Raw genomic sequence first — 8,057 nt, 5'->3', positions numbered from 1 at the left:
TGTCCCCATGTCCTTGCTGCCGTATGAAAACCGATCACCTGCTCCTGAGATTTCGGTTACTGCAGAGACCAACCAGTTCTAAAATGCACTTTTGTGAGAGACCCTGTAATTTGTTATTCCCTGCTATCGCATCCAAGAAAAAAAGGACCAAGTTTTTCTATATCCTGTTTGGAGATAAATCAATTTATCTGATGTATGGTGGTCACGTGGCTGCATAAAGTTCTGCGTCCATGACTACATCAAGGTTTCCAATTCACATTCCAATCCAATTACTTCAGTTTTGATTGTAACAATACTGGAGAATTAAAGATGGCACTGTTTGGCTTGTTCTTTGTTCAGGTCTCTGAATTTTTATCAAGTCTAGTCCTTGAGTCTAATAAAATCATCGTAATCGGTGATCTAAATATTCACGCGGACATAGGAATTGATAGCCTAAATAGAGCATTCATCTCATTGATTGATTCAATCGGTTTCTCTCAGTGTGTAGATAAACCTACCCACATTCTCAACCATACCCTTGACCTCATTCTGGTCTATGGTATTAAAATAGAGCACCTCATAGTTTTCCCACAAAATCGTGACCTCTCTGACCATTATCTGATAACTTTCGATTTTACATTGATGGATTATACACCACTGGACAAAAATGTCCTCGGCAGAAGTATATCCGAGAGCGCTGTAAATGAGTTCAAGGAAACAATTCCATCAGCCATCAACTCGGTATATTTCAACAAAATAGAAGACTCGCACACCTATAGTCCTTCTCAAATCGATCACCTTGTTGATAGTGTCACAAGCTCATTTCAAATGACACTTGACTCTGTCGCTCCCCTGAAAAGGAAAGTAATAAAGTAAAAAATATGGCTCAACCAAACGGAAAGAATCGTGTATAGTCTGGCAGAATAGCCTCAAAATATACAAAAAGGCCCTCGACAATGCCAGAGCCACCTATTATTCATCCCTAATAGAGGAAAACAAAAGTAACCCCAAGTTCCTTTTTGACACTCTGGCAAAACTGACAAAAAGTAATGATTCCACTGATCCACGTATCCCTACAACTCTCAATAGTAACGATTTCATGAGTTTCTTCAATGGCAAAATAGGAACTATCAGAGATCAAATTGATCTACAACTACTCTCGGCCCCCACTGGACTGCCCCCAAATATGGTGGTCCCAGAGATGGCCGCACACCCAAATATATATATGGACAGTTTCTCCCCAATCGAGCTCTCTGATTTCACTTAAATGATAACTTCCTCAAAATCAACGACATGTCCCCTGGATCCAGTTCCAACTAGATTACTCAAAGAGGTCCTGCCCCTGGTTGGTACATCCCTGCTCAATATGATCAATATGTACCTGGTGACAGGCTACGTGCCACAATCCTTTAAGGTAGCTGTAATCAAACCTCTCCTCAAAAAGCCTACTCTTGACTCAGGCATTCTAGCTAACTATAGACCCATATCAAACCTTCCATTTCTCTCCCAAATCCTTGAGAAAGCAGTCGCCAAACAGTTATGTGACTTTCTACATAACAACAATATATTCGAAGGTTTTCAGTCGGGCTTCAGAGCTAACCATAGCACTGAGACGGCATTGCTGAGAGTTTCAAATGACCTCCTGACTGCAGCAGATAATAACCTCCTCTCTGTACTGGTGTTGCTGGACCCTAGTGCTGCATTCGACACTATTGACCACCACATTCTGCTACAGAGACTGGAGCACCTGGTTGGCATCAAGGATGTCGCACTGAAATGGTTCGAGTCCTATCTGTCTGACCGATTTCAGTTTGTTAATGTCAATGATGGATCCTCAACACGTGAAAAGGTCAAATACGGAGTTCCACAAGGCGCTGTGCTTGGACCAATACTTTTCTCTTTATATATGCTCCCTCTGGGTAACATCATCAGGGAACACTCTATAGATTTCCACTGTTACGCGGACGACACTCAACTATATCTATCGATGAAACCGAACGGAACGGACCAACTAGTCAAACTTCAAGCATGTCTTAAAGACATAAAAGAGTTGGATGACCCGTAATTACCTACTCCTCAACTCTGACAAAACGGAAGTTATCGTTATTGGCCCTCAGAGACAAACTATCCGACGAGAACTTTTGCCTAGATGGCATTACCTTGGCCTCCAAGGCCACTGTAAAGAATCTGGGAGTTACCTTTGATCAAGATATGTCCTTCAAATCTCACATCAAACAAATATCAAAGACTGCCTTTTTTCACCTGCGTAATATTGCAAAGGTTAGGCACATCCTGTCCAAAAATGACGCAGAAAAACTTGTCCACGCATTTGTTACCTCAAGGCTGATTTGTTACCTCAAGACTGCAACACGCCCAAGTAAGTCTCTGAAAAGCCTACAGCTAGTTCAAAATGCTGCGGCGCGTGTGCTGACAGGTACCAGAAGAAGAGACCATATCACTCCTTCACTGGCCTTTATACAGAATAGAGTTCAAAATTATTCTGCTCATCTACAAAGCTCTCAATGGTCAGGCACCACAATATCTCAAAGAAGTCATCGATCCCTACAAACCAAATAGAACACCAGTGCGTTTACAGTATGCAAAAATGCTTACTGTCCCACAAATATCAAAAGTTACAATAGGAGGCAGGGCGTTTAGGTCCCAGGCACCTCAGCTGTGGAACCTTCTCCCGGCTTCGGTCCGTGGGGCTGACACGCTCTGCACATTCAAGACTAGGTTAAAAACCTTTCTCTACGACAAAGCCTATAGCTAGACTTGTCTCCAGTACTCGCTCACCCGATAAAGTCATAAGGGTGAGAACTGAGTAAGGGGAACCTCCCGCCAAACCCCGCACCTGTGTTGTGTGTCTGCTAAATACCATAGTTGTACATTGTTTGTGTGGGTTTGTCTCCCAGCAGTGCTTGTAATATACACTGTATAGGCTCCAGTAAGGCCTGCCACTAACCCAACATCCGGGGAATCCCTCCCCGGAGTCTCTTTTCGTCCTCCACTTCGCAGTTCCGTGGACCTCTAATATTAACCCCCAACTGACTGCCGAGTGTGACCGTGGACCAGGCCACTTCATGGAGCCCACCAGAAGTGTGACCGTGGACCCGGCCTCACAGTGCACAACCTGGACCAGATGTGGACCAGGCCCCTCCATGGAGCCCACCCTGTCTATCTCTCTTCTATTCTTTCTTCCTATTCCCCCTCTGTGTCTTCTAACAAGTTAGATAAGGATGGAATCACCATAGCCTACAGCCAGACGTAATGGGATAATTTGTGTTGTAACTGGTATTGTACTGCATGATACTGTACATAAACCATAGTGTACAGTAGCATCATGCTTACTGCACTGACTCAATAGTCATCAAGAGTATCTGGTAAATCTGAAAGACATGTTTCATTAATACCAATTGTCAGATAACTTCATGTACACTACTAATATTATGCTATCATAATAGTTTTAAGATCATCACAGTATGACTAAGGGATGTGTCACCATCCTTACACACAACAGTTGGAACATGGAGCATTTTTATTCTCCACTAGATTTTCATGTAGTTAGTGAAAAGTACAACAACAGTAGCCTATATGCACTCTGTAACATTAAGACTTTCTCCTGTCATGTTCAATGTAGCAATAGTTCAAGTAAATGGTGTGTAGACTAAAATGAATACTTCTATCGTGTTCCTTACAGTAATAGTTTGGTATGTAGGGTGTAAAATGAAGCAGTTCTTGTCACTATTGTGTTCACATTATGGACTAGATGTCCATAATCAAATCAATTAAAAAGAGACAGTGTTAACATTTAAGAACTACATTTACTAACTTACATGTTCAACTTTATTTGTATTACTAAAGCAGTGTTCTGAATGACCACTAGTCAAGCCTATAAGATTAATACTTTTTTCTAGATCATATTTAATCTGACTTTGCTGGTGATAATGTGGCTGTTTACAGTACTGATTCCATGACTATATTAAGGTTTAAAGCTGTGCTGAGTTTAAAGCTGTAGGCCTATATCTTATACACAAATGACTGTGAGTCGCCACGCCAACAGATTTATTATTGCATATGCTGACGACTCCATCATAGTCAGCCTGCTTGATGATGATGAAGTTGGTCATGGCCAAGTTTTTGAGGATTTTCTCTCCTGGTGTGGGGATGCCTTTCTCCAATTGAATGTCGCAAGAACCAAGGAGATGTGTGTTGACCCCTCCAGTTCCCCAGAGACAGCAAGCTATCATCTCAGAAATGTTTGACATCTGAAACATTTTCTAAAAACAATACAGCAAAATGATCCGCTAGCCTACAGGGAGGGAATACATTTGTCTTTGGTCAGCAAAACATAGGATAAAACAAGAATATGTTTTAAATCATGTGTGCACTAGCTTTGTGACGTTTTAAACTTTGTGGGTGACTAAAAGCCTTTCCGCACTGGTCACACGGTTTAGTTCCTGTGTGACTTATCTGGTGACTAATTAAGTGAGGTTTTGACACAAAGTTTTTTCCACACTGGTCACAGTGGTAGGGTTTAATTCCTGTATGAATCATTTTGTGTGTAATAAGGCTGGATAGTTCAGTGAAGTATTTTTCACACTGATCACATTCAAATGGTTTTTCTCCAGTGTGAATTCTCTGGTGTATTTTAAGGCTGTCCATCCTAGTGAAGTGTTTTCCACACTGATCACATCCATATGGTTTCTCACCTGTGTGAATTTTCTGGTGGCTTTTAAGGTGTCCCATTCTAGTGTACTGTTTTCCACACTGATCACATCCATAGAGTTTCTCACCTGTCTAAGCAACCTGGCAAGTTTCTGACAGTGTGCAGGTCCTCTTCTTTGTTTTCAAAGATACCATTTTTTAACATATATGCACTATTGCCCTACACACCTGTCACCGACCTTTTGTGTGCATCAGCCTTTTGCTATAAAACCTGTAATGGTGTGTAGACTATGGTGTGTATTATTCTAAATTGTAAATTGTGACTAAAATGAATACTTCTATCGTGTTCCTTACAGTAATAGTTTGGTATGTAGGGTGTAAAATGAAGCAGTTCTTGTCACTATTTTGTTCACATTATGGACTAGATGTCCATAATCAATGGCAGTGTGCTGTGATAACCTGTAATGAACACACATAAGGGACCTGTAGCTGGCAAACCTTTATTTGAAAAAAAAGAAGACAAGTATGGACATATATTTTTACAGAGTCAATCTTTGCCTTTACAATCCAACATTCAATGCAGACAGACAATGACATAGAATCTAATAAGTGATCAAACTAATACACTACTATTGCATGCAATCATGTGTATCATGTATCTAGCTGGACTAATTTGGTGATCATTGTGTCAACGCATTTGGCTTCTTTGGGGGGGATGCGTCCTCATGTGTGTTTTTAGACTGCTAATCTGACTAAAGCCCCTTTCACAAACCTTACACTCAAAGGGCTTTTCCCCTGTATGAGTCACCATGTGTTTTTTTAGAGAACTCTTTTGACTACATCCTTTGCCACAAACTGTACACTCAAAGGGCTTTACCCCTGTATGAGTCATCATGTGTTTTTTAAGACGATCCATTAGAACAAAGCCTTTGTCACAGACTGTACAAGTAAAGGGCCTTTCCCCTCTATGAATCATCATGTGTGATTTTAGACGTTCCATTCGAACAAAGCCTGTGTCGCAGACTGTACAATTATAGGGCTTTTCCCTTGCATTAATCATTGTGTGCGTCTTCAGATGTCCCTCATGATTAAACATTACATTATTGACTACAGGTTATGTTTGTATGTATTCAGCATGATCTTCACCTTTCACTGATAGTAATGGCAGCATTGATCCACCATCATCCTCTGGTCTTTGAAGTAGCTCCTCCTGTTCTTCTTTAATCTGTGGAGACTCTGGTTCTGTTTGGACAAGATTGGAGGTTCTCTCTGGCTGCTGCTCAGTGAATACAGAAGATTAATAAATAGAAAACCATTAGATCATGACCTACATTCAATCATACAGTGTTGTCTTTCTGTTGGTCAGGAGCTGGAGTGTACAACCAGTTATGTAGTTGTGGATGGAGGAAACTTGATAACTGATGTTAGTCCCCTATCTGTCCCAATGTCCTTTTGATTCCAGTGTGAAATGCCATGTAAAGGATTGTTTTTTAAAGGACCACTTCACACCACTTTTTCTTAACTGCCCACAGCCATCATATATGGTCCCGGGCAGGACACACCCAACAATAGAACACAACTGACTAATCACTGCTCCCAACCAACAACAAGGCAATTCAATGTGTTTTATTTAACATTAAGCAAATGAAAAAAGGACAATCACATTTGTTTTATAAAAAGAAAAGTATACCCCAAACCTGGTTGTCTTAATAGAAAACACATATTCAGGACACAGATTAAAATAACTAAAACAATGGGGGGACACACAAATAAATTAGTAAAAGAGCAAAAACAATTAGAAAATAAATGAAAAAGAGAAATTGTCAGTGTATGAGAATTAGTAAAACATCTCAATGAAATGCAGCAGATATAAAATAACACTGTAGTTGCAGAGCTGCAGTTTTCAGTGAGTTTGTTCCAGATTGTGACAAATAAACGGAACTGAAATGTTTATTCTAGGGTCATGAAGCAACCCTTTCCCAGATGATCTTAGAGGTATGGGTGACATTGACATATGGCAAAACATTGCAGTGTTAACATTTAAGAACTACATGTTCAACTTTATTTGTATTACTAAAGCAGTGTTCTGAATGACCACTAGTCAAGCCTATAAGAGTAATACTTTTGTCTAGATCATATTTAATCTGACTTTGCTGGTGATAATGTGGCTGTTTACAGTACTGATTCCATGACTATATTAAGGTTTAAAGCTGCACTGAGTTTAAAGCTGTAGGCCTATATCTTATACACAAATGGCTGTGAGTCGCCACACCAACAGATGCATTATTGCATATGCTGCTTGATGATGATGAAGTTGCTCATGGCCAAGTTCTTGAGTGTCCTGGTGTGGGGATGCTTTTCTCCAATTGAATGTCGCAAAAACCAAGGAGATGTGTGTTTACTTCAGGAGACCCCCCCCCCAGTTCCCCAGAGACAGCAAGCTATCATCTCAGAAATGTTTGACATCTGAAACATTTTCTAAATATGAATTTAAGCACATGCTACTTGTGTCTGATTTTACTTCAGTCATGCTAGTGTTAGATTGAGAGTGAACAGTGTGAATGGGTGTTTTTGTAATTTGCAAACTGTTCCAGGACTGACTCGATAGTCCATCGATACCAACTGGTCAATATGAAAGACATTTAAATAGCCAATGTGGAAGCTGACAACACATTGTAAATACCATCGAAACAGGTTGGACAGTATATGCACACTGTGTAGTGATTAACTTTATTTGAAAGAGAAAAACATACTTTACAATGCATTCTATGAAGATAAAAACATATATACAAAACAACAAATTATCAAACTAAGTGAAGGAAAATGTACTATGATAATATGTTAGTCCATGGTGCACACATAGTCCACCAAGACCAAGAGTAACTGGTACATCTGAAAGACATGTTTCATTCATACAAATTGTCAGATAACATCAACTCACTTCGTTTTCACAATGGACCCCAGGAAGAATAGTCTCCACTACGGTGTAGACTAATGGGAATCCTTAATAAACGGAATTAAACAAAACTGTAACATTAAGACTCATTACTCCCGTCATGTTCAATGTAGCATTAGTTAAAATAAAAGGTGTGTAGATGAATCCTCCTATGGTGTTCCTTACAGTACTAGTTTGGTATGCAGGATGTAAAATGAAGCCGTTCTTGTCACTGTATTGTTCACAGTACAAGATGTCCATAATTAAAGGAAGTTAAACACATGTGTTGTGATGACCTTTCTGTAATGAACACACATAAAGGACCTTTAGCTGGCAAAACTTTATTTGAAAAAGAAGAAAAATATGGACATATTAGTAAATTAGTAAATCTTTGCCATTGCAATTCAACATTTAAATAGCCAATGTGGAAGCTGACAACACATTGTAAATGCCAATACGCAAAAAGACAATGCAT

The sequence above is a fragment of the Electrona antarctica genome (genome assembly GCF_951216825.1).
Source record: "Electrona antarctica genome assembly, contig: SUPER_10_unloc_2, whole genome shotgun sequence".
Lineage (NCBI taxonomy): Eukaryota > Metazoa > Chordata > Actinopteri > Myctophiformes > Myctophidae > Electrona > Electrona antarctica.
The sequence above is the reverse complement of the archived record's forward strand: the minus strand, read 5'-3'. Positions refer to the sequence as shown.